The sequence below is a fragment of the Neolamprologus brichardi genome, chromosome 4 (genome assembly GCF_056152115.1).
Source record: "Neolamprologus brichardi isolate AB-2024 chromosome 4, ASM5615211v1, whole genome shotgun sequence".
Lineage (NCBI taxonomy): Eukaryota > Metazoa > Chordata > Actinopteri > Cichliformes > Cichlidae > Neolamprologus > Neolamprologus brichardi.
In genome coordinates, this window is record NC_142107.1 from 137,199 (window position 1) to 162,698 (window position 25,500).

The window sequence follows — 25,500 nt, forward strand, 5'->3', positions numbered from 1 at the left end:
ATCCCCGTGCTGGGCAAACAGGTTTTGAAGCTGTTTGAGCTAAGATTTTCAAGTTATTCACATAATGAAAACCTATACTCTGTTTCGGGCGAGTTCCCCATTCAAATGCATGTAATCGTAGGAAACGCACTGTCTTGACGAAATAAAGCGTTTTTGTACAACTTCATATAAATAGCTGTAAGGTTTGATAGACGATTCAGACACACATATTTAAGGCTTTATCTTATACAGTTCAAGATCCCCGTGCTGGGCAAACAGGTTTTGAAGCTGTTTGAGCTAAGATTTTCAAGTTATTCACATAATGAAAACCTATACTTTGTTTCGGGCGAGTTCCCCATTCAAATGCATGTAATCGTAGGAAACGCAATGTCTTGACGAAATAAAGCGTTTTTGTACAACTTCATATAAATAGCTGTAATTTTTGATAGACGACTCAGACACACATATTTAAGGCTTTATCTTATACAGTTCAAGATCCCCGTGCTGGGCAATTAGGTTTTGAAGCTGTTTGAGCTAAGATTTTCAAGTTATTCACATAATGAAAACCTATACTTTGTTTCGGGCGAGTTCCCCATTCAAATGCATGTAATCGTAGGAAACGCACTGTCTTGACGAAATAAAGCGTTTTTGTACAACTTCATATAAATAGCTGTAAGTCTTGATAGAAGAAGCATACACACTTATTTACGGCGTTATCTTATACAGTTCAAGATCCCCGTGCTGGGCAAACAGGTTTTGAAGCTGTTTGAGCTAAGATTTTCAAGTTATTCACATAATGAAAACCTATACTTTGTTTCGGGCGAGTTCCCCATTCAAATGCATGTAATCGTAGGAAACGCACTGTCTTGACGAAATAAAGCGTTTTTGTACAACTTCATATAAATAGCTGTAAGTTTTGATAGACGACTCAGACACACATATTTAAGGCTTTATCTTATACAGTTCAAGATCCCCGTGCTGGGCAATTAGGTTTTGAAGCTGTTTGAGCTAAGATTTTCAAGTTATTCACATAATGAAAACCTATACTTTGTTTCGGGCGAGTTCCCCATTCAAATGCATGTAATCGTAGGAAACGCACTGTCTTGACGAAATAAAGCGTTTTTGTACAACTTCATATAAATAGCTGTAAGGTTTGATAGACGACTCAGACACACATATTTAAGGCTTTATCTTATACAGTTCAAGATCCCCGTGCTGGGCAAACAGGTTTTGAAGCTGTTTGAGCTAAGATTTTCAAGTTATTCACATAATGAAAACCTATACTTTGTTTCGGGCGAGTTCCCCATTCAAATGCATGTAATCGTAGGAAACGCACTGTCTTGACGAAATAAAGCGTTTTTGTACAACTTCATATAAATAGCTGTAAGTTTTGATAGACGACTCAGACACACATATTTAAGGCTTTATCTTATACAGTTCAAGATCCCCGTGCTGGGCAAACAGGTTTTGAAGCTGTTTGAGCTAAGATTTTAAAGTTATTCACATAATGAAAACCTATACTTTGTTTCGGGCGAGTTCCCCATTCAAATGCATGTAATCGTAGGAAACGCACTGTCTTGACGAAATAAAGCGTTTTTGTACAACTTCATATAAATAGCTGTAAGTTTTGATAGACGACTCAGACACACATATTTAAGGCGTTATCTTATACAGTTCAATATCCCCGTGCTGGGCAAACAGGTTTTGAAGCTGTTTGAGCCAAGATTTTCAAGTTATTCACATAATGAAAACCTATACTTTGTTTCGGGCGAGTTCCCCATTCAAATGCATGTAATCGTAGGAAACGAACTGTCTTGACGAAATAAAGCGTTTTTGTACAACTTCATATAAATAGCTGTAAGTCTTGATAGAAGAAGCATACACACATATTTAAGGCGTTATCTTATACAGTTCAAGATCCCCGTGCTGGGCAAACAGGTTTTGAAGCTGTTTGAGCTAAGTTTTTCAAGTTATTCACATAATGAAAACCTATACTTTGTTTCGGGCGAGTTCCCCATTCAAATGCATGTAATCGTAGGAAACGCACTGTCTTGACGAAATAAAGCGTTTTTGTACAGCTTCATATAAATAGCTGTAAGGTTTGATAGATGACTCAGACACACATATTTAAGGCTTTATCTTATACAGTTCAAGATCCCCGTGCTGGGCAAACAGGTTTTGAAGCTGTTTGAGCTAAGATTTTCAAGTTATTCACATAATGAAAACCTATACTTTGTTTCGGGCGAGTTCCCCATTCAAATGCATGTAATCGTAGGAAACGAACTGTCTTGACGAAATAAAGCGTTTTTGTACAACTTCATATAAATAGCTGTAATTTTTGATAGACGACTCAGACACACATATTTAAGGCTTTATCTTATACAGTTCAAGATCCCCGTGCTGGGCAATTAGGTTTTGAAGCTGTTTGAGCTAAGATTTTCAAGTTATTCACATAATGAAAACCTATACTTTGTTTCGGGCGAGTTCCCCATTCAAATGCATGTAATCGTAGGAAACGCACTGTCTTGACGAAATAAAGCGTTTTTGTACAACTTCATATAAATAGCTGTAAGTCTTGATAGAAGAAGCATACACACTTATTTACGGCGTTATCTTATACAGTTCAAGATCCCCGTGCTGGGCAAACAGGTTTTGAAGCTGTTTGAGCTAAGATTTTCAAGTTATTCACATAATGAAAACCTATACTTTGTTTCGGGCGAGTTCCCCATTCAAATGCATGTAATCGTAGGAAACGCACTGTCTTGACGAAATAAAGCGTTTTTGTACAACTTCATATAAATAGCTGTAATTTTTGATAGACGACTCAGACACACATATTTAAGGCTTTATCTTATACAGTTCAAGATCCCCGTGCTGGGCAATTAGGTTTTGAAGCTGTTTGAGCTAAGATTTTCAAGTTATTCACATAATGAAAACCTATACTTTGTTTCGGGCGAGTTCCCCATTCAAATGCATGTAATCGTAGGAAACGCACTGTCTTGACGAAATAAAGCGTTTTTGTACAACTTCATATAAATAGCTGTAAGTCTTGATAGAAGAAGCATACACACTTATTTACGGCGTTATCTTATACAGTTCAAGATCCCCGTGCTGGGTAAACAGGTTTTGAAGCTGTTTGAGCTAAGATTTTCAAGTTATTCACATAATGAAAACCTATACTTTGTTTCGGGCGAGTTCCCCATTCAAATGCATGTAATCGTAGGAAACGCACTGTCTTGACGAAATAAAGCGTTTTTGTACAACTTCATATAAATAGCTGTAAGTTTTGATAGACGACTCAGACACACATATTTAAGGCTTTATCTTATACAGTTCAAGATCCCCGTGCTGGGCAAACAGGTTTTGAAGCTGTTTGAGCTAAGATTTTCAAGTTATTCACATAATGAAAACCTATACTTTGTTTCGGGCGAGTTCCCCATTCAAATGCATGTAATCGTAGGAAACGCACTGTCTTGACGAAATAAAGCGTTTTTGTACAACTTCATATAAATAGCTGTAAGTTTTGATAGACGACTGAGACACACATATTTAAGGCTTTATCTTATACAGTTCAAGATCCCCGTGCTGGGCAAACAGGTTTTGAAGCTGTTTGAGCTAAGATTTTCAAGTTATTCACATAATGAAAACCTATACTTTGTTTCGGGCGAGTTCCCCATTCAAATGCATGTAATCGTAGGAAACGCACTGTCTTGACGAAATAAAGCGTTTTTGTACAACTTCATATAAATAGCTGTAAGGTTTGATAGACGACTCAGACACACATATTTAAGGCTTTATCTTATACAGTTCAAGATCCCCGTGCAGGGCAAACAGGTTTTGAAGCTGTTTGAGCTAAGATTTTCAAGTTATTCACATAATGAAAACCTATACTTTGTTTCGGGCGAGTTCCCCATTCAAATGCATGTAATCGTAGGAAACGCACTGTCTTGACGAAATAAAGCGTTTTTGTACAACTTCATATAAATAGCTGTAAGTTTTGATAGACGACTCAGACACACATATTTAAGGCTTTATCTTATACAGTTCAAGATCCCCGTGCTGGGCAAACAGGTTTTGAAGCTGTTTGAGCTAAGATTTTCAAGTTATTCACATAATGAAAACCTATACTTTGTTTCGGGCGAGTTCCCCATTCAAATGCATGTAATCGTAGGAAACGCACTGTCTTGACGAAATAAAGCGTTTTTGTACAACTTCATATAAATAGCTGTAAGTCTTGATAGAAGAAGCATACACACATATTTACGGCGTTATCTTATACAGTTCGAGATCCCCGTGCTGGGCAAACAGGTTTTGAAGCTGTTTGAGCTAAGATTTTCAAGTTATTCACATAATGAAAACCTATACTTTGTTTCGGGCGAGTTCCCCATTCAAATGCATGTAATCGTTGGAAACGCACTGTCTTGACGAAATAAAGCGTTTTTGTACAACTTCATATAAATAGCTGTAAGTCTTGATAGAAGAAGCATACACACATATTTAAGGCGTTATCTTATACAGTTCAAGATCCCCGTGCTGGGCAAACAGGTTTTGAAGCTGTTTGAGCTAAGTTTTTCAAGTTATTCACATAATGAAAACCTATACTTTGTTTCGGGCGAGTTCCCCATTCAAATGCATGTAATCGTAGGAAACGCACTGTCTTGACGAAATAAAGCGTTTTTGTACAGCTTCATATAAATAGCTGTAAGGTTTGATAGACGACTCAGACACACATATTTAAGGCTTTATCTTATACAGTTCAAGATCCCCGTGCTGGGCAAACAGGTTTTGAAGCTGTTTGAGCTAAGATTTTCAAGTTATTCACATAATGAAAACCTATACTTTGTTTCGGGCGAGTTCCCCATTCAAATGCATGTAATCGTAGGAAACGCACTGTCTTGACGAAATAAAGCGTTTTTGTACAACTTCATATAAATAGCTGTAATTTTTGATAGACGACTCAGACACACATATTTAAGGCTTTATCTTATACAGTTCAAGATCCCCGTGCTGGGCAAACAGGTTTTGAAGCTGTTTGAGCTAAGATTTTCAAGTTATTCACATAATGAAAACCTATACTTTGTTTCGGGCGAGTTCCCCATTCAAATGCATGTAATCGTAGGAAACGCACTGTCTTGACGAAATAAAGCGTTTTTGTACAACTTCATATAAATAGCTGTAATTTTTGATAGACGACTCAGACACACATATTTAAGGCTTTATCTTATACAGTTCAAGATCCCCGTGCTGGGCAATTAGGTTTTGAAGCTGTTTGAGCTAAGATTTTTAAGTTATTCACATAATGAAAACCTATACTTTGTTTCGGGCGAGTTCCCCATTCAAATGCATGTAATCGTAGGAAACGCACTGTCTTGACGAAATAAAGCGTTTTTGTACAACTTCATATAAATAGCTGTAAGTCTTGATAGAAGAAGCATACACACTTATTTACGGCGTTATCTTATACAGTTCAAGATCCCCGTGCTGGGCAAACAGGTTTTGAAGCTGTTTGAGCTAAGATTTTCAAGTTATTCACATAATGAAAACCTATACTTTGTTTCGGGCGAGTTCCCCATTCAAATGCATGTAATCGTAGGAAACGCACTGTCTTGACGAAATAAAGCGTTTTTGTACAACTTCATATAAATAGCTGTAAGGTTTGATAGACGACTCAGACACACATATTTAAGGCTTTATCTTATACAGTTCAAGATCCCCGTGCTGGGCAAACAGGTTTTGAAGCTGTTTGAGCTAAGATTTTCAAGTTATTCACATAATGAAAACCTATACTTTGTTTCGGGCGAGTTCCCCATTCAAATGCATGTAATCGTAGGAAACGCACTGTCTTGACGAAATAAAGCGTTTTTGTACAACTTCATATAAATAGCTGTAAGTTTTGATAGACGACTCAGACACACATATTTAAGGCTTTATCTTATACAGTTCAAGATCCCCGTGCTGGGCAAACAGGTTTTGAAGCTGTTTGAGCTAAGATTTTCAAGTTATTCACATAATGAAAACCTATACTTTGTTTCGGGCGAGTTCCCCATTCAAATGCATGTAATCGTAGGAAACGCACTGTCTTGACGAAATAAAGCGTTTTTGTACAACTTCATATAAATAGCTGTAAGTTTTGATAGACGACTCAGACACACATATTTAAGGCGTTATCTTATACAGTTCAAGATCCCCGTGCTGGGCAAACAGGTTTTGAAGCTGTTTGAGCCAAGATTTTCAAGTTATTCACATAATGAAAACCTATACTTTGTTTCGGGCGAGTTCCCCATTCAAATGCATGTAATCGTAGGAAACGAACTGTCTTGACGAAATAAAGCGTTTTTGTACAACTTCATATAAATAGCTGTAAGTCTTGATAGAAGAAGCATACACACATATTTACGGCGTTATCTTATACAGTTCGAGATCCCCGTGCTGGGAAAAAAGGTTTTGAAGCTGTTTGAGCTAAGATTTTCAAGTTATTCACATAATGAAAACCTATACTTTGTTTCGGGCGAGTTCCCCATTCAAATGCATGTAATCGTTGGAAACGCACTGTCTTGACGAAATAAAGCGTTTTTGTACAACTTCATATAAATAGCTGTAAGTCTTGATAGAAGAAGCATACACACATATTTAAGGCGTTATCTTATACAGTTCAAGATCCCCGTGCTGGGCAAACAGGTTTTGAAGCTGTTTGAGCTAAGTTTTTCAAGTTATTCACATAATGAAAACCTATACTTTGTTTCGGGCGAGTTCCCCATTCAAATGCATGTAATCGTAGGAAACGCACTGTCTTGACGAAATAAAGCGTTTTTGTACAACTTCATATAAATAGCTGTAAGGTTTGATAGACGACTCAGACACACATATTTAAGGCTTTATCTTATACAGTTCAAGATCCCCGTGCTGGGCAAACAGGTTTTGAAGCTGTTTGAGCTAAGATTTTCAAGTTATTCACATAATGAAAACCTATACTTTGTTTCGGGCGAGTTCCCCATTCAAATGCATGTAATCGTAGGAAACGCACTGTCTTGACGAAATAAAGCGTTTTTGTACAACTTCATATAAATAGCTGTAAGTCTTGATAGAAGAAGCATACACACTTATTTACGGCGTTATCTTATACAGTTCAAGATCCCCGTGCTGGGCAATTAGGTTTTGAAGCTGTTTGAGCTAAGATTTTCAAGTTATTCACATAATGAAAACCTATACTTTGTTTCGGGCGAGTTCCCCATTCAAATGCATGTAATCGTAGGAAACGCACTGTCTTGACGAAATAAAGCGTTTTTGTACAACTTCATATAAATAGCTGTAAGTTTTGATAGACGACTCAGACACACATATTTAAGGCTTTATCTTATACAGTTCAAGATCCCCGTGCTGGGCAAACAGGTTTTGAAGCTGTTTGAGCTAAGATTTTCAAGTTATTCACATAATGAAAACCTATACTTTGTTTCGGGCGAGTTCCCCATTCAAATGCATGTAATCGTAGGAAACGCACTGTCTTGACGAAATAAAGCGTTTTTGTACAACTTCATATAAATAGCTGTAATTTTTGATAGACGACTCAGACACACATATTTAAGGCTTTATCTTATACAGTTCAAGATCCCCGTGCTGGGCAATTAGGTTTTGAAGCTGTTTGAGCTAAGATTTTCAAGTTATTCACATAATGAAAACCTATACTTTGTTTCGGGCGAGTTCCCCATTCAAATGCATGTAATCGTAGGAAACGCACTGTCTTGACGAAATAAAGCGTTTTTGTACAACTTCATATAAATAGCTGTAAGGTTTGATAGACGACTCAGACACACATATTTAAGGCTTTATCTTATACAGTTCAAGATCCCCGTGCTGGGCAAACAGGTTTTGAAGCTGTTTGAGCTAAGATTTTCAAGTTATTCACATAATGAAAACCTATACTTTGTTTCGGGCGAGTTCCCCATTCAAATGCATGTAATCGTAGGAAACGCACTGTCTTGACGAAATAAAGCGTTTTTGTACAACTTCATATAAATAGCTGTAAGTTTTGATAGACGACTCAGACACACATATTTAAGGCTTTATCTTATACAGTTCAAGATCCCCGTGCTGGGCAAACAGGTTTTGAAGCTGTTTGAGCTAAGATTTTCAAGTTATTCACATAATGAAAACCTATACTTTGTTTCGGGCGAGTTCCCCATTCAAATGCATGTAATCGTAGGAAACGCACTGTCTTGACGAAATAAAGCGTTTTTGTACAACTTCATATAAATAGCTGTAAGTTTTGATAGACGACTCAGACACACATATTTAAGGCTTTATCTTATACAGTTCAAGATCCCCGTGCTGGGCAATTAGGTTTTGAAGCTGTTTGAGCTAAGATTTTCAAGTTATTCACATAATGAAAACCTATACTTTGTTTCGGGCGAGTTCCCCATTCAAATGCATGTAATCGTAGGAAACGCACTGTCTTGACGAAATAAAGCGTTTTTGTACAACTTCATATAAATAGCTGTAAGTCTTGATAGAAGAAGCATACACACTTATTTACGGCGTTATCTTATACAGTTCAAGATCCCCGTGCTGGGCAAACAGGTTTTGAAGCTGTTTGAGCTAAGATTTTCAAGTTATTCACATAATGAAAACCTATACTTTGTTTCGGGCGAGTTCCCCATTCAAATGCATGTAATCGTAGGAAACGCACTGTCTTGAAGAAATAAAGCGTTTTTGTACAACTTCATATAAATAGCTGTAAGTTTTGATAGACGACTCAGACACACATATTTAAGGCGTTATCTTATACAGTTCAATAATCCCGTGCTGGGCAAACAGGTTTTGAAGCTGTTTGAGCCAAGATTTTCAAGTTATTCACATAATGAAAACCTATACTTTGTTTCGGGCGAGTTCCCCATTCAAATGCATGTAATCGTAGGAAACGAACTGTCTTGACGAAATAAAGCGTTTTTGTACAACTTCATATAAATAGCTGTAAGTCTTGATAGAAGAAGCATACACACATATTTACGGCGTTATCTTATACAGTTCGAGATCCCCGTGCTGGGCAAACAGGTTTTGAAGCTGTTTGAGCTAAGATTTTCAAGTTATTCACATAATGAAAACCTATACTTTGTTTCGGGCGAGTTCCCCATTCAAATGCATGTAATCGTTGGAAACGCACTGTCTTGACGAAATAAAGCGTTTTTGTACAACTTCATATAAATAGCTGTAAGTCTTGATAGAAGAAGCATACACACATATTTAAGGCGTTATCTTATACAGTTCAAGATCCCCGTGCTGGGCAAACAGGTTTTGAAGCTGTTTGAGCTAAGTTTTTCAAGTTATTCACATAATGAAAACCTATACTTTGTTTCGGGCGAGTTCCCCAGTCAAATGCATGTAATCGTAGGAAACGCACTGTCTTGACGAAATAAAGCGTTTTTGTACAACTTCATATAAATAGCTGTAAGTTTTGATAGACGACTCAGACACACATATTTAAAGCTTTATCTTATACAGTTCAAGATCCCCGTGCTGGGCAAACAGGTTTTGAAGCTGTTTGAGCTAAGATTTTCAAGTTATTCACATAATGAAAACCTATACTTTGTTTCGGGCGAGTTCCCCATTCAAATGCATGTAATCGTTGGAAACGCACTGTCTTGACGAAATAAAGCGTTTTTGTACAACTTCATATAAATACCTGTAAGTTTTGATAGACGACTCAGACACACATATTTAAGGCTTTATCTTATACAGTTCAAGATCCCCGTGCTGGGCAAACAGGTTTTGAAGCTGTTTGAGCTAAGATTTTCAAGTTATTCACATAATGAAAACCTATACTTTGTTTCGGGCGAGTTCCCCATTCAAATGCATGTAATCGTAGGAAACGCACTGTCTTGACGAAATAAAGCGTTTTTGTACAACTTCATATAAATAGCTGTAAGTCTTGATAGAAGAAGCATACACACATATTTAAGGCGTTATCTTATACAGTTCAAGATCCCCGTGCTGGGCAAACAGGTTTTGAAGCTGTTTGAGCTAAGATTTTCAAGTTATTCACATGATGAAAACCTATACTTTGTTTCGGGCGAGTTCCCCATTCAAATGCATGTAATCGTAGGAAACGCACTGTCTTGACGAAATAAAGCGTTTTTGTACAACTTCATATAAATAGCTGTAATTTTTGATAGACGACTCAGACACACATATTTAAGGCTTTATCTTATACAGTTCAAGATCCCCGTGCTGGGCAAACAGGTTTTGAAGCTGTTTGAGCTAAGATTTTCAAGTTATTCACATAATGAAAACCTATACTTTGTTTCGGGCGAGTTCCCCATTCAAATGCATGTAATCGTAGGAAACGCACTGTCTTGACGAAATAAAGCGTTTTTGTACAACTTCATATAAATAGCTGTAAGTCTTGATAGAAGAAGCATACACACTTATTTACGGCGTTATCTTATACAGTTCAAGATCCCCGTGCTGGGCAAACAGGTTTTGAAGCTGTTTGAGCTAAGATTTTCAAGTTATTCACATAATGAAAACCTATACTTTGTTTCGGGCGAGTTCCCCATTCAAATGCATGTAAGCGTTGGAAACGCACTGTCTTGACGAAATAAAGCGTTTTTGTACAACTTCATATAAATAGCTGTAAGTCTTGATAGAAGAAGCATACACACATATTTAAGGCGTTATCTTATACAGTTCAAGATCCCCGTGCTGGGCAAACAGGTTTTGAAGCTGTTTGAGCTAAGTTTTTCAAGTTATTCACATAATGAAAACCTATACTTTGTTTCGGCAAAATTCCCCCATTCAAATGCATGTAATCGTAGGAAACGCACTGTCTTGACGAAATAAAGCGTTTTTGTACAACTTCATATAAATAGCTGTAAGTCTTGATAGAAGAAGCATACACACATATTTAAGGCGTTATCTTATACAGTTCAAGATCCCCGTGCTGGGCAAACAGGTTTTGAAGCTGTTTGAGCTAAGATTTTCAAGTTATTCACATAATGAAAACCTATACTTTGTTTCGGCAAAATTCCCCCATTCAAATGCATGTAATCGTAGGAAACGCACTGTCTTGACGAAATAAAGCGTTTTTGTACAACTTCATATAAATAGCTGTTAGTCTTGATAGAAGAAGCATACACACATATTTACGGCGTTATCTTATACAATTCAAGATCCCCGTGCTAGGGAAACAGGTTTTGAAGCTGTTTGAGCCAAGATTTTCAAGTTATTCACATAATGAAAACCTATACTTTGTTTCGGGCGAGTTCCCCATTCAAATGCATGTAATCGTAGGAAACGCACTGTCTTGACGAAATAAAGCGTTTTTGTACAACTTCATATAAATAGCTGTAAGTCTTGATAGACGACTCAGACACACATATTTAAGGGGTTATCTTATACAGTTCAAGATCCCCGTGCTGGACAAACAGGTTTTGAAGCTGTTTGAGCTAAGATTTTCAAGTTATTCACATAATGAAAACCTATACTTTGTTTCGGCCACATTCCCCCGTTCAAATGCATGTAATCGTAGGACACGCACTGTCTTGACGAAATAAAGCGTTTTTGTACAACTTCATAAAAATAGCTGTAAGTCTTGATAGAAGAGTCAGACACACATATTTACGGCGTTATCTTATACAATTCAAGATCTCCGTGCTGGACAAACAGGTTTTGAAGCTGTTTGAGCTAAGATTTTCAAGTTATTCACATAATGAAAACCTATACTTTGTTTCGGGCGAGTTCCCCATTCAAATGCATGTAATCGTAGGAAACGCACTGTCTTGACGAAATAAAGCGTTTTTGTACAACTTCATATAAATAGCTGTAAGTCTTGATAGACGACTCAGACACACATATTTAAGGCGTTATCTTATACAGTTCAAGATCCCCGTGCTGGACAAACAGGTTTTGAAGCTGTTTGAGCTAAGATTTTCAAGTTATTCACATAATGAAAACCTATACTTTGTTTCGGCCGCATTCCCCCGTTCAAATGCATGTAATCGTAGGACACGCACTGTCTTGACGAAATAAAGCGTTTTTGTACAACTTCATAAAAATAGCTGTAAGTCTTGATAGAAGAGTCAGACACACATATTTACGGCGTTATCTTATACAATTCAAGATCTCCGTGCTGGACAAACAGGTTTTGAAGCTGTTTGAGCTAAGATTTTCAAGATATTCACATAATGAAAACCTATACTTTGTTTTGGGCATATTCCCCCATTCAAATGCATGTAATCGTAGGAAACGCACTGTCTTGACGAAATAAAGCGTTTTTGTACAACTTCATATAAATAGCTGTAAGTTTTGATAGACCACTCAGACACACATATTTAAGGCGTTATCTAATACAGTTCAGGATCCCCGTGCTGGGCAAACAGGTTTTGAAGCTGTTTGAGCTAAGTTTTTCAAGTTATTCACATAATGAAAACCTATACTTTGTTTCGGCAAAATTCCCCCATTCAAATGCATGTAATCGTAGGAAACGCACTGTCTTGACGAAATAAAGCGTTTTTGTACAACTTCATATAAATAGCTGTAAGTCTTGATAGAAGAAGCATACACACATATTTAAGGCGTTATCTTATACAGTTCAAGATCCCCGTGCTGGGCAAACAGGTTTTGAAGCTGTTTGAGCTAAGATTTTCAAGTTATTCACATAATGAAAACCTATACTTTGTTTCGGCAAAATTCCCCCATTCAAATGCATGTAATCGTAGGAAACGCACTGTCTTGACGAAATAAAGCGTTTTTGTACAACTTCATATAAATAGCTGTAAGTCTTGATAGAAGAAGCATACACACATATTTACGGCGTTATCTTATACAATTCAAGATCCCCGTGCTAGGGAAACAGGTTTTGAAGCTGTTTGAGCCAAGATTTTCAAGTTATTCACATAATGAAAACCTATACTTTGTTTCGGGCGAGTTCCCCATTCAAATGCATGTAATCGTAGGAAAGGCACTGTCTTGACGAAATAAAGCGTTTTTGTACAACTTCATATAAATAGCTGTAAGTCTTGATAGACGACTCAGACACACATATTTAAGGGGTTATCTTATACAGTTCAAGATCCCCGTGCTGGACAAACAGGTTTTGAAGCTGTTTGAGCTAAGATTTTCAAGTTATTCACATAATGAAAACCTATACTTTGTTTCGGCCACATTCCCCCGTTCAAATGCATGTAATCGTAGGACACGCACTGTCTTGACGAAATAAAGCGTTTTTGTACAACTTCATAAAAATAGCTGTAAGTCTTGATAGAAGAGTCAGACACACATATTTACGGCGTTATCTTATACAATTCAAGATCTCCGTGCTGGACAAACAGGTTTTGAAGCTGTTTGAGCTAAGATTTTCAAGTTATTCACATAATGAAAACCTATACTTTGTTTCGGGCGAGTTCCCCATTCAAATGCATGTAATCGTAGGAAACGCACTGTCTTGACGAAATAAAGCGTTTTTGTACAACTTCATATAAATAGCTGTAAGTCTTGATAGACGACTCAGACACACATATTTAAGGCGTTATCTTATACAGTTCAAGATCCCCGTGCTGGACAAACAGGTTTTGAAGCTGTTTGAGCTAAGATTTTTAAGTTATTCACATAATGAAAACCTATAGTTTGTTTCGGCCGCATTCCCCCGTTCAAATGCATGTAATCGTAGGACACGCACTGTCTTGACGAAATAAAGCGTTTTTGTACAACTTCATAAAAATAGCTGTAAGTCTTGATAGAAGAGTCAGACACACATATTTACGGCGTTATCTTATACAATTCAAGATCTCCGTGCTGGACAAACAGGTTTTGAAGCTGTTTGAGCTAAGATTTTCAAGATATTCACATAATGAAAACCTATACTTTGTTTTGGGCATATTCCCCCATTCAAATGCATGTAATCGTAGGAAACGCACTGTCTTGACGAAATAAAGCGTTTTTGTACAACTTCATATAAATAGCTGTAAGTTTTGATAGACCACTCAGACACACATATTTAAGGCGTTATCTAATACAGTTCAGGATCCCCATGCTGGGCAAACAGGTTTTGAAGCTGTTTGAGCTAAGATTTTCAAGTTATTCACATAATGAAAACCTATACTTTGTTTCGGGCGAGTTCCCCCATTCAAATGCATGTAATCGTAGGAAACGCACTGTCTTGACGAAATAAAGCGTTTTTGTACAACTTCATATAAATAGCTGTAAGTCTTGATAGAAGAAGCATACACACATATTTAAGGCGTTATCTTATACAGTTCAAGATCCCCGTGCTGGGCAAACAGGTTTTGAAGCTGTTTGAGCTAAGATTTTCAAGTTATTCACATAATGAAAACCTATACTTTGTTTCGGGCGAGTTCCCCATTCAAATGCATGTAATCGTAGGAAACGCACTGTCTTGACGAAATAAAGCGTTTTTGTACAACTTCATATAAATAGCTGTAAGTCTTGATAGAAGAAGCATACACACATATTTAAGTCGTTATCTTATACAGTTCAAGATCCCCGTGCTGGGCAAACAGGTTTTGAAGCTGTTTGAGCTAAGATTTTCAAGTTATTCACATGATGAAAACCTATACTTTGTTTCGGGCGAGTTCCCCATTCAAATGCATGTAATCGTAGGAAACGCACTGTCTTGACGAAATAAAGCGTTTTTGTACAACTTCATATAAATAGCTGTAATTTTTGATAGACGACTCAGACACACATATTTAAGGCTTTATCTTATACAGTTCAAGATCCCCGTGCTGGGCAAACAGGTTTTGAAGCTGTTTGAGCTAAGATTTTCAAGTTATTCACATAATGAAAACCTATACTTTGTTTCGGGCGAGTTCCCCATTCAAATGCATGTAATCGTAGGAAACGCACTGTCTTGACGAAATAAAGCGTTTTTGTACAACTTCATATAAATAGCTGTAAGTCTTGATAGAAGAAGCATACACACTTATTTACGGCGTTATCTTATACAGTTCAAGATCCCCGTGCTGGGCAAACAGGTTTTGAAGCTGTTTGAGCTAAGATTTTCAAGTTATTCACATAATGAAAACCTATACTTTGTTTCGGGCGAGTTCCCCATTCAAATGCATGTAAGCGTTGGAAACGCACTGTCTTGACGAAATAAAGCGTTTTTGTACAACTTCATATAAATAGCTGTAAGTCTTGATAGAAGAAGCATACACACATATTTAAGGCGTTATCTTATACAGTTCAAGATCCCCGTGCTGGGCAAACAGGTTTTGAAGCTGTTTGAGCTAAGTTTTTCAAGTTATTCACATAATGAAAACCTATACTTTGTTTCGGCAAAATTCCCCCATTCAAATGCATGTAATCGTAGGAAACGCACTGTCTTGACGAAATAAAGCGTTTTTGTACAACTTCATATAAATAGCTGTAAGTCTTGATAGAAGAAGCATACACACATATTTAAGGCGTTATCTTATAAAGTTCAAGATCCCCGTGCTGGGCAAACAGGTTTTGAAGCTGTTTGAGCTAAGATTTTCAAGTTATTCACATAATGAAAACCTATACTTTGTTTCGGCAAAATTCCCCCATTCAAATGCATGTAATCGTAGGAAACGCACTGTCTTGACGAAATAAAGCGTTTTTGTACAACTTCATATAAATAGCTGTTAGTCTTGATAGAAGAAGCATACACACATATTTACGGCGTTATCTTATACAATTCAAGATCCCCGTGCTAGGGAAACAGGTTTTGAAGCTGTTTGAGCCAAGATTTTCAAGTTATTCACATAATGAAAACCTATACTTTGTTTCGGGCGAGTTCCCCATTCAAATGCATGTAATCGTAGGAAACGCACTGTCTTGACGAAATAAAGCGTTTTTGTACAACTTCATATAAATAGCTGTAAGTCTTGATAGACGACTCAGACACACATATTTAAGGGGTTATCTTATACAGTTCAAGATCCCCGTGCTGGACAAACAGGTTTTGAAGCTGTTTGAGCTAAGATTTTCAAGTTATTCACATAATGAAAACCTATACTTTGTTTCGGCCACATTCCCCCGTTCAAATGCATGTAATCGTAGGACACGCACTGTCTTGACGAAATAAAGCGTTTTTGTACAACTTCATAAAAATAGCTGTAAGTCTTGATAGAAGAGTCAGACACACATATTTACGGCGTTATCTTATACAATTCAAGATCTCCGTGCTGGACAAACAGGTTTTGAAGCTGTTTGAGCTAAGATTTTCAAGTTATTCACATAATGAAAACCTATACTTTGTTTCGGGCGAGTTCCCCATTCAAATGCATGTAATCGTAGGAAACGCACTGTCTTGACGAAATAAAGCGTTTTTGTACAACTTCATATAAATAGCTGTAAGTCTTGATAGACGACTCAGACACACATATTTAAGGCGTTATCTTATACAGTTCAAGATCCCCGTGCTGGACAAACAGGTTTTGAAGCTGTTTGAGCTAAGATTTTCAAGTTATTCACATAATGAAAACCTATACTTTGTTTCGGGCGAGTTCCCCATTCAAATGCATGTAATCGTAGGAAACGCACTGTCTTGACGAAATAAAGCGTTTTTGTACAACTTCATATAAATAGCTGTAAGTTTTGATAGACCACTCAGACACACATATTTAAGGCGTTATCTAATACAGTTCAGGATCCCCGTGCTGGGCAAACAGGTTTTGAAGCTGTTTGAGCTAAGTTTTTCAAGTTATTCACATAATGAAAACCTATACTTTGTTTCGGCAAAATTCCCCCATTCAAATGCATGTAATCGTAGGAAACGCACTGTCTTGACGAAATAAAGCGTTTTTGTACAACTTCATATAAATAGCTGTAAGTCTTGATAGAAGAAGCATACACACATATTTAAGGCGTTATCTTATACAGTTCAAGATCCCCGTGCTGGGCAAACAGGTTTTGAAGCTGTTTGAGCTAAGATTTTCAAGTTATTCACATAATGAAAACCTATACTTTGTTTCGGCAAAATTCCCCCATTCAAATGCATGTAATCGTAGGAAACGCACTGTCTTGACGAAATAAAGCGTTTTTGTACAACTTCATATAAATAGCTGTTAGTCTTGATAGAAGAAGCATACACACATATTTACGGCGTTATCTTATACAATTCAAGATCCCCGTGCTAGGGAAACAGGTTTTGAAGCTGTTTGAGCCAAGATTTTCAAGTTATTCACATAATGAAAACCTATACTTTGTTTCGGGCGAGTTCCCCATTCAAATGCATGTAATCGTAGGAAACGCACTGTCTTGACGAAATAAAGCGTTTTTGTACAACTTCATATAAATAGCTGTAAGTCTTGATAGACGACTCAGACACACATATTTAAGGGGTTATCTTATACAGTTCAAGATCCCCGTGCTGGACAAACAGGTTTTGAAGCTGTTTGAGCTAAGATTTTCAAGTTATTCACATAATGAAAACCTATACTTTGTTTCGGCCACATTCCCCCGTTCAAATGCATGTAATCGTAGGACACGCACTGTCTTGACGAAATAAAGCGTTTTTGTACAACTTCATAAAAATAGCTGTAAGTCTTGATAGAAGAGTCAGACACACATATTTACGGCGTTATCTTATACAATTCAAGATCTCCGTGCTGGACAAACAGGTTTTGAAGCTGTTTGAGCTAAGATTTTCAAGTTATTCACATAATGAAAACCTATACTTTGTTTCGGGCGAGTTCCCCATTCAAATGCATGTAATCGTAGGAAACGCACTGTCTTGACGAAATAAAGCGTTTTTGTACAACTTCATATAAATAGCTGTAAGTCTTGATAGACGACTCAGACACACATATTTAAGGCGTTATCTTATACAGTTCAAGATCCCCGTGCTGGACAAACAGGTTTTGAAGCTGTTTGAGCTAAGATTTTCAAGTTATTCACATAATGAAAACCTATACTTTGTTTCGGCCGCATTCCCCCGTTCAAATGCATGTAATCGTAGGACACGCACTGTCTTGACGAAATAAAGCGTTTTTGTACAACTTCATAAAAATAGCTGTAAGTCTTGATAGAAGAAGCATACACACTTATTTACGGCGTTATCTTATACAGTTCAAGATCCCCGTGCTGGGCAAACAGGTTTTGAAGCTGTTTGAGCTAAGATTTTCAAGTTATTCACATAATGAAAACCTATACTTTGTTTCGGGCGAGTTCCCCATTCAAATGCATGTAATCGTAGGAAACGCACTGTCTTGACGAAATAAAGCGTTTTTGTACAACTTCATATAAATAGCTGTAAGTCTTGATAGAAGAAGCATACACACTTATTTACGGCGTTATCTTATACAGTTCAAGATCCCCGTGCTGGGCAAACAGGTTTTGAAGCTGTTTGAGCTAAGATTTTCAAGTTATTCACATAATGAAAACCTATACTTTGTTTCGGGCGAGTTCCCCATTCAAATGCATGTAATCGTAGGAAACGCACTGTCTTGACGAAATAAAGCGTTTTTGTACAACTTCATATAAATAGCTGTAAGTTTTGATAGACGACTCAGACACACATATTTAAGGCTTTATCTTATACAGTTCAAGATCCCCGTTCTGGGCAAACAGGTTTTGAAGCTGTTTGAGCTAAGATTTTCAAGTTATTCACATAATGAAAACCTATACTTTGTTTCGGGCGAGTTCCCCATTCAAATGCATGTAATCGTAGGAAACGCACTGTCTTGACGAAATAAAGCGTTTTTGTACAACTTCATATAAATAGCTGTAAGTTTTGATAGACGACTCAGACACACATATTTAAGGCTTTATCTTATACAGTTCAAGATCCCCGTGCTGGGCAAACAGGTTTTGAAGCTGTTTGAGCTAAGATTTTCAAGTTATTCACATAATGAAAACCTATACTTTTTTTCGGGCGAGTTCCCCATTCAAATGCATGTAATCGTAGGAAACGCACTGTCTTGACGAAATAAAGCGTTTTTGTACAACTTCATATAAATAGCTGTAATTTTTGATAGACGACTCAGACACACATATTTAAGGCTTTATCTTATACAGTTCAAGATCCCCGTGCTGGGCAATTAGGTTTTGAAGCTGTTTGAGCTAAGATTTTCAAGTTATTCACATAATGAAAACCTATACTTTGTTTCGGGCGAGTTCCCCATTCAAATGCATGTAATCGTAGGAAACGCACTGTCTTGACGAAATAAAGCGTTTTTGTACAACTTCATATAAATAGCTGTAAGTCTTGATAGAAGAAGCATACACACTTATTTACGGCGTTATCTTATACAGTTCAAGATCCCCGTGCTGGGCAAACAGGTTTTGAAGCTGTTTGAGCTAAGATTTTCAAGTTATTCACATAATGAAAACCTATACTTTGTTTCGGGCGAGTTCCCCATTCAAATGCATGTAATCGTAGGAAACGCACTGTCTTGACGAAATAAAGCGTTTTTGTACAACTTCATATAAATAGCTGTAAGTTTTGATAGACGACTCAGACACACATATTTAAGGCGTTATCTTATACAGTTCAAGATCCCCGTGCTGGGCAAACAGGTTTTGAAGCTGTTTGAGCCAAGATTTTCAAGTTATTCACATAATGAAAACCTATACTTTGTTTCGGGCGAGTTCCCCATTCAAATGCATGTAATCGTAGGAAACGAACTGTCTTGACGAAATAAAGCGTTTTTGTACAACTTCATATAAATAGCTGTAAGTCTTGATAGAAGAAGCATACACACATATTTACGGCGTTATCTTATACAGTTCGAGATCCCCGTGCTGGGCAAACAGGTTTTGAAGCTGTTTGAGCTAAGATTTTCAAGTTATTCACATAATGAAAACCTATACTTTGTTTCGGGCGAGTTCCCCATTCAAATGCATGTAATCGTTGGAAACGCACTGTCTTGACGAAATAAAGCGTTTTTGTACAACTTCATATAAATAGCTGTAAGTTTTGATAGACGACTCAGACACACATATTTAAGGCTTTATCTTATACAGTTCAAGATCCCCGTGCTGGGCAAACAGGTTTTGAAGCTGTTTGAGCTAAGATTTTCAAGTTATTCACATAATGAAAACCTATACTTTGTTTCGGGCGAGTTCCCCATTCAAATGCATGTAATCGTAGGAAACGCACTGTCTTGACGAAATAAAGCGTTTTTGTACAACTTCATATAAATAGCTGTAATTTTTGATAGACGACTAAGACACACATATTTAAGGCTTTATCTTATACAGTTCAAGATCCCCGTGCTGGGCAATTAGGTTTTGAAGCTGTTTGAGCTAAGATTTTCAAGTTATTCACATAATGAAAACCTATACTTTGTTTCGGGCGAGTTCCCCATTCAAATGCATGTAATCGTAGGAAACGCACTGTCTTGACGAAATAAAGCGTTTTTGTACAACTTCATATAAATAGCTGTAAGTCTTGATAGAAGAAGCATACACACTTATTTACGGCGTTATCTTATACAGTTCAAGATCCCCGTGCTGGGCAAACAGGTTTTGAAGCTGTTTGAGCTAAGATTTTCAAGTTATTCACATAATGAAAACCTATACTTTGTTTCGGGCGAGTTCCCCATTCAAATGCATGTAATCGTTGGAAACGCACTGTCTTGACGAAATAAAGCGTTTTTGTACAACTTCATATAAATAGCTGTAAGTCTTGATAGAAGAAGCATACACACATATTTAAGGCGTTATCTTATACAGTTCAAGATCCCCGTGCTGGGCAAACAGGTTTTGAAGCTGTTTGAGCCAAGATTTTCAAGTTATTCACTTAATGAAAACCTATACTTTGTTTCGGGCGAGTTCCCCATTCAAATGCATGTAATCGTAGGAAACGCACTGTCTTGACGAAATAAAGCGTTTTTGTACAACTTCATATAAATAGCTGTAAGTCTTGATAGAAGAAGCATACACACTTATTTACGGCGTTATCTTATACAGTTCAAGATCCCCGTGCTGGGCAAACAGGTTTTGAAGCTGTTTGAGCTAAGATTTTCAAGTTATTCACATAATGAAAACCTATACTTTGTTTCGGGCGAGTTCCCCATTCAAATGCATGTAATCGTAGGAAACGCACTGTCTTGACGAAATAAAGCGTTTTTGTACAACTTCATATAAATAGCTGTAAGTTTTGATAGACGACTCAGACACACATATTTAAGGCGTTATCTTATACAGTTCAAGATCCCCGTGCTGGGCAAACAGGTTTTGAAGCTGTTTGAGCCAAGATTTTCAAGTTATTCACATAATGAAAACCTATACTTTGTTTCGGGCGAGTTCCCCATTCAAATGCATGTAATCGTAGGAAACGAACTGTCTTGACGAAATAAAGCGTTTTTGTACAACTTCATATAAATAGCTGTAAGTCTTGATAGAAGAAGCATACACACATATTTACGGCGTTATCTTATACAGTTCGAGATCCCCGTGCTGGGCAAACAGGTTTTGAAGCTGTTTGAGCTAAGATTTTCAAGTTATTCACATAATGAAAACCTATACTTTGTTTCGGGCGAGTTCCCCATTCAAATGCATGTAATCGTTGGAAACGCACTGTCTTGACGAAATAAAGCGTTTTTGTACAACTTCATATAAATAGCTGTAAGTTTTGATAGACGACTCAGACACACATATTTAAGGCTTTATCTTATACAGTTCAAGATCCCCGTGCTGGGCAAACAGGTTTTGAAGCTGTTTGAGCTAAGATTTTCAAGTTATTCACATAATGAAAACCTATACTTTGTTTCGGGCGAGTTCCCCATTCAAATGCATGTAATCGTAGGAAACGCACTGTCTTGACGAAATAAAGCGTTTTTGTACAACTTCATATAAATAGCTGTAATTTTTGATAGACGACTAAGACACACATATTTAAGGCTTTATCTTATACAGTTCAAGATCCCCGTCCTGGGCAATTAGGTTTTGAAGCTGTTTGAGCTAAGATTTTCAAGTTATTCACATAATGAAAACCTATACTTTGTTTCGGGCGAGTTCCCCATTCAAATGCATGTAATCGTAGGAAACGCACTGTCTTGACGAAATAAAGCGTTTTTGTACAACTTCATATAAATAGCTGTAAGTCTTGATAGAAGAAGCATACACACTTATTTACGGCGTTATCTTATACAGTTCAAGATCCCCGTGCTGGGCAAACAGGTTTTGAAGCTGTTTGAGCTAAGATTTTCAAGTTATTCACATAATGAAAACCTATACTTTGTTTCGGGCGAGTTCCCCATTCAAATGCATGTAATCGTTGGAAACGCACTGTCTTGACGAAATAAAGCGTTTTTGTACAACTTCATATAAATAGCTGTAAGTCTTGATAGAAGAAGCATACACACATATTTAAGGCGTTATCTTATACAGTTCAAGATCCCCGTGCTGGGCAAACAGGTTTTGAAGCTGTTTGAGCCAAGATTTTCAAGTTATTCACTTAATGAAAACCTATACTTTGTTTCGGGCGAGTTCCCCATTCAAATGCATGTAATCGTAGGAAACGCACTGTCTTGACGAAATAAAGCGTTTTTGTACAACTTCATATAAATAGCTGTAAGTCTTGATAGACGACTCAGACACACATATTTAAGGGGTTATCTTATACAGTTCAAGATCCCCGTGCTGGACAAACAGGTTTTGAAGCTGTTTGAGCTAAGATTTTCAAGTTATTCACATAATGAAAACCTATACTTTGTTTCGGCCACATTCCCCCGTTCAAATGCATGTAATCGTAGGACACGCACTGTCTTGACGAAATAAAGCGTTTTTGTACAACTTCATAAAAATAGCTGTAAGTCTTGATAGAAGAGTCAGACACACATATTTACGGCGTTATCTTATACAATTCAAGATCTCCGTGCTGGACAAACAGGTTTTGAAGCTGTTTGAGCTAAGATTTTCAAGTTATTCACATAATGAAAACCTATACTTTGTTTCGGGCGAGTTCCCCATTCAAATGCATGTAATCGTAGGAAACGCACTGTCTTGACGAAATAAAGCGTTTTTGTACAACTTCATATAAATAGCTGTAAGTTTTGATAGACGACTCAGACACACATATTTAAGGCTTTATCTTATACAGTTCAAGATCCCCGTTCTGGGCAAACAGGTTTTGAAGCTGTTTGAGCTAAGATTTTCAAGTTATTCACATAATGAAAACCTATACTTTGTTTCGGGCGAGTTCCCCATTCAAATGCATGTAATCGTAGGAAACGCACTGTCTTGACGAAATAAAGCGTTTTTGTACAACTTCATATAAATAGCTGTAAGTTTTGATAGACGACTCAGACACACATATTTAAGGCGTTATCTTATACAGTTCAAGATCCCCGTGCTGGGCAAACAGGTTTTGAAGCTGTTTGAGCCAAGATTTTCAAGTTATTCACATAATGAAAACCTATACTTTGTTTCGGGCGAGTTCCCCATTCAAATGCATGTAATCGTAGGAAACGAACTGTCTTGACGAAATAAAGCGTTTTTGTACAACTTCATATAAATAGCTGTAAGTCTTGATAGAAGAAGCATACACACATATTTACGGCGTTATCTTATACAGTTCGAGATCCCCGTGCTGGGCAAACAGGTTTTGAAGCTGTTTGAGCTAAGATTTTCAAGTTATTCACATAATGAAAACCTATTCTTTGTTTCGGGCGAGTTCCCCATTCAAATGCATGTAATCGTTGGAAACGCACTGTCTTGACGAAATAAAGCGTTTTTGTACAACTTCATATAAATAGCTGTAAGTCTTGATAGAAGAAGCATACACACATATTTAAGGCGTTATCTTATACAGTTCAAGATCCCCGTGCTGGGCAAACAGGTTTTGAAGCTGTTTGAGCTAAGTTTTTCAAGTTATTCACATAATGAAAACCTATACTTTGTTTCGGGCGAGTTCCCCATTCAAATGCATGTAATCGTAGGAAACGCACTGTCTTGACGAAATAAAGCGTTTTTGTACAACTTCATATAAATAGCTGTAAGTTTTGATAGACGACTCAGACACACATATTTAAGGCTTTATCTTATACAGTTCAAGATCCCCGTGCTGGGCAAACAGGTTTTGAAGCTGTTTGAGCTAAGATTTTCAAGTTATTCACATAATGAAAACCTATACTTTGTTTCGGGCGAGTTCCCCATTCAAATGCATGTAATCGTTGGAAACGCACTGTCTTGACGAAATAAAGCGTTTTTGTACAACTTCATATAAATACCTGTAAGTTTTGATAGACGACTCAGACACACATATTTAAGGCTTTATCTTATACAGTTCAAGATCCCCGTGCTGGGCAAACAGGTTTTGAAGCTGTTTGAGCTAAGATTTTCAAGTTATTCACATAATGAAAACCTATACTTTGTTTCGGGCGAGTTCCCCATTCAAATGCATGTAATCGTAGGAAACGCACTGTCTTGACGAAATAAAGCGTTTTTGTACAACTTCATATAAATAGCTGTAAGTCTTGATAGAAGAAGCATACACACATATTTAAGTCGTTATCTTATAAAGTTCAAGATCCCCGTGCTGGGCAAACAGGTTTTGAAGCTGTTTGAGCTAAGATTTTCAAGTTATTCACATGATGAAAACCTATACTTTGTTTCGGGCGAGTTCCCCATTCAAATGCATGTAATCGTAGGAAACGCACTGTCTTGACGAAATAAAGCGTTTTTGTACAACTTCATATAAATAGCTGTAATTTTTGATAGACGACTAAGACACACATATTTAAGGCTTTATCTTATACAGTTCAAGATCCCCGTGCTGGGCAATTAGGTTTTGAAGCTGTTTGAGCTAAGATTTTCAAGTTATTCACATAATGAAAACCTATACTTTGTTTCGGGCGAGTTCCCCATTCAAATGCATGTAATCGTAGGAAACGCACTGTCTTGACGAAATAAAGCGTTTTTGTACAACTTCATATAAATAGCTGTAAGTCTTGATAGAAGAAGCATACACACTTATTTACGGCGTTATCTTATACAGTTCAAGATCCCCGTGCTGGGCAAACAGGTTTTGAAGCTGTTTGAGCTAAGATTTTCAAGTTATTCACATAATGAAAACCTATACTTTGTTTCGGGCGAGTTCCCCATTCAAATGCATGTAATCGTTGGAAACGCACTGTCTTGACGAAATAAAGCGTTTTTGTACAACTTCATATAAATAGCTGTAAGTCTTGATAGAAGAAGCATACACACATATTTAAGGCGTTATCTTATACAGTTCAAGATCCCCGTGCTGGGCAAACAGGTTTTGAAGCTGTTTGAGCCAAGATTTTCAAGTTATTCACATAATGAAAACCTATACTTTGTTTCGGGCGAGTTCCCCATTCAAATGCATGTAATCGTAGGAAACGCACTGTCTTGACGAAATAAAGCGTTTTTGTACAACTTCATATAAATAGCTGTAAGTCTTGATAGACGACTCAGACACACATATTTAAGGGGTTATCTTATACAGTTCAAGATCCCCGTGCTGGACAAACAGGTTTTGAAGCTGTTTGAGCTAAGATTTTCAAGTTATTCACATAATGAAAACCTATACTTTGTTTCGGCCACATTCCCCCGTTCAAATGCATGTAATCGTAG